General features: G+C 32.5%; 1 non-coding gene across 1 annotated transcript; it reads right to left on the reverse strand.

Annotated features, from left to right (window-relative positions):
- Window positions 1-2,264: 2,264 nt before the first annotated feature.
- On the reverse strand, window positions 2,265-2,371 carry LOC139856337 (small nucleolar RNA R71). Its single transcript, XR_011761825.1, has one exon. It is a non-coding gene; the product is annotated as a small nucleolar RNA R71 (small nucleolar RNA).
- Between the last annotated feature and the right edge of the window lie 284 nt (window positions 2,372-2,655).

Genomic DNA, 2,655 nt, shown 5'->3' on the forward strand with positions numbered 1-2,655 from the left:
GTTGCATAGTACTTCATTTTTACTACACTTGGTACAGTGTAGAGAGATTTCATAATAAAGGGAATATGCCACATTAATGGTTAAGTATGGTTACCGAAGCGCTCAACAACTTATAGAATACTTTTATACACTTGCGAGTGTACATATATTTATAACTATGAAATCTTGTGGTCTATATTTATATCGATGCTAAACCTATATATCTCACCAACCTTTGTGTTGACTGTTTACGCATGTTTATTCTCAAGTCCTTAAGAAAGTCTTCCGCTGTTGCATTATCTGAGCAAGCTGTGCATGGAGTCTCATACTTTTATTTAAATAAAGTGTTGCATTCAATAAAAACCTTTGTGATGTATTATATTCGACTGTTACGTCACGTGTGTAGTGTTTGAAAACCGATGTATTATGGGGATTATTCCTTAAATAATCGCCCAATTGTTTAAAACATGCATTATGTATAATAATGGTGTGATTTTTATGAAACGAATGCAATATTTTCTAAAACGTATCATATAGAGGTCAAATACCTCGCTATGGGACCAATGAATATCGTACTGCGTTTATTGTAATATGGACGGGTCCTTTCATCATACGATCGCATGAGCTGATGGGACAGGACCTGAACCTCGTCTGATCAATTAGGGTTACAGTTATTATTATTATTATTATTATTATTATTATTATTATTATTATTATTATTATTATTATTATTATTATTATTAATTAGTTAATTAGGGTTTAGTTTATTTAATATTAGTTTAGTTTTAAATTAAGTTTGTATTTTAAGTTTTAATTAATTATAAATTAATACTTTTATAAAATAATAATATAAAAATAATTTTTTTTATAAAAATAAGTAATTTTATCATTTTTTATATCTTTTTATAAATTGTATATTTTAAACATATAATTCGTAATTTGTATTTTTATCGTCCGTAACTAGTTTTAGGTTATAGTTTTTGCCGTAGTTCTTTTATATTTCTAGAATTTTAAGCTTTGCCGTAAAATCCCTTATGTACTTTTTCTTTAGAATAAGATTTAGATGCTTTAGAATTTTACGACATCGCTTATCGCTTTAATATTTAATAGATTTTAGTGCCTATTTAAGTTATTGCCGTTTTGGATATAGAATTCCTTTAAGCTTTAATACCTTTAGACGCAAGTTTTAATTTTTAGGCTTTTAAGTTTCGACACTGCATTTTCTTATTATTGTTTTTCAACTTTTTATTTTTCGACGATTGTTTTTCGACCTCTTATTTCTCGACGCACTTTTTCTTTCTTGTTTCTACGCTCTAGTTTTTAGGACATAGATTTTTATCTTCTTCAAAATTTCGACGAAAAAAATAATTTATTTTAAGTGGTTAAATTGATAGACATCCAAAATTTTCTGGTTCGTAGTAATAGTTGGATTTGTTAGTGGCGAGTTGTGGGCTTCCGATTTAAAGGGTCCTGGCTACCTGCTGCATCTATTGGCTATTCGAAACGTGGACAAAATCAGAAAAGTCTATTAATTTGATAACTTTAATAATTTTTATCTTTATAACTAATAGGATATTCAGTGAATGCACCGAGCAAAATGTTCACCACCTTTCATACGTTCACCACCTGTAACTCGATCAAGACATTTAGCCAATATCGTCGCCGTTGATTTTTCTTTAGAATCATCATCAAGTCGACCAAGTACTCCGATTCAAATTTCCAATAATCCATTTTTTGAACCCGACCTCACAATTGAGAACCCGGAGGATATTCAACGACAATTCAGAGATCTTGAACCACTAATCATTCATCCGGAACCACAAATCATTCAACCAGATATTGTCGAGGAAGAAACCATTAAATCAGAATCCTCTAGTGATTCAGATTCAACAAATTCAATCATGGAAAATCAGGAACCTCTAAGTATGGAAGACCAAATGAGAGCCGCACGCACGGGCCAAGGTCATGCCATTACTCAACTAGACATTAATGCGCCAGATTATGAAATCAAAGGACAAATCCTACACATGGTAACTAATCAATGCCAATTTAGTGGTACACCAAAAGAAGATCCAAACAAACATCTTCGAACCTTTAATAGGATCTGTACTCTATTCAAAATCAGAGAAGTTGAGGATGAGCAGAACTATCTCATGTTATTTTCCTGGACTTTAAAGGGAGAAGTCAAAGATTGGTTAGAATCGTTACCTGAAGGGGCGATTGATACATGGGATGTTTTAGTTGAGAAATTTCTTAAAAGATTCTTTCCGGCATCTAAAGCCGTGAGACTTCAAGGAGAAATTGTTACGTTTGTGCAAAAGCCAAATGAAACTCTATATGAGGCATGGACAAAATTCAGAAAGTTGTTGAGAGGATGTCCTCAACATGGCTTAGACACTTATCAAATAGTACAAATATTCTACCAAGGATGCGATATTTCTACACGAAAAGACATCGACATAGCAGCTGGTGGTTCCATTATGAAGAAAACCGCAACTGAAGCTTACAAAATTATTGATAACACAGCCTCCCACTCACATGAATGGCATCAAGAAAAAGACATCGTTAGATCATCTAAAGCGGCTAGAGCCGATTCTAGCCATGATTTTGATTCCATTTCCGCAAAGTTAGATGCTTTCGAGAGACGAATGGAAAAGATGACTAAAGATATTCACG

This window comes from Rutidosis leptorrhynchoides, chromosome 6 (genome assembly GCF_046630445.1).
Source record: "Rutidosis leptorrhynchoides isolate AG116_Rl617_1_P2 chromosome 6, CSIRO_AGI_Rlap_v1, whole genome shotgun sequence".
NCBI lineage: Eukaryota > Viridiplantae > Streptophyta > Magnoliopsida > Asterales > Asteraceae > Rutidosis > Rutidosis leptorrhynchoides.